This window comes from Octopus bimaculoides, unplaced genomic scaffold (genome assembly GCF_001194135.2).
Source record: "Octopus bimaculoides isolate UCB-OBI-ISO-001 unplaced genomic scaffold, ASM119413v2 Scaffold_160730, whole genome shotgun sequence".
NCBI classification, from domain to species: domain Eukaryota; kingdom Metazoa; phylum Mollusca; class Cephalopoda; order Octopoda; family Octopodidae; genus Octopus; species Octopus bimaculoides.
The window spans coordinates 1-219 of NW_026431770.1; the positions used below are offsets into that span (position 1 = coordinate 1).

A 219-nucleotide genomic window follows, 5' to 3' on the forward strand; every position below is an offset into this window, starting at 1 on the left:
GAGCTTCTGAAATGGTTTATAGAATTCCGTCACAAGCAGAAATACTGTCCATTCGGGCGTTGCTTATCTAATGAGCAAAATTTGTTATTAAACGTAATGTTACTTGAGTATCGAATTAAAAATGAAGCACTGTTCGACGAGGATGAGATTCGAACTCACGCGGGATAATCCCAATGGATTAGCAGTCCATCGCCTTAACCACTCGGCCACCTCGTCAAC

At 42.0% G+C, this 219-nt stretch overlaps 1 non-coding gene across 1 annotated transcript; it reads right to left on the reverse strand.

Annotated features, from left to right (window-relative positions):
* Positions 1 to 134: 134 nt before the first annotated feature.
* Positions 135 to 216, reverse strand: Trnas-gcu (transfer RNA serine (anticodon GCU)). Its single transcript has one exon. It is a non-coding gene; the product is annotated as a tRNA-Ser (tRNA).
* Positions 217 to 219: the final 3 nt, after the last annotated feature.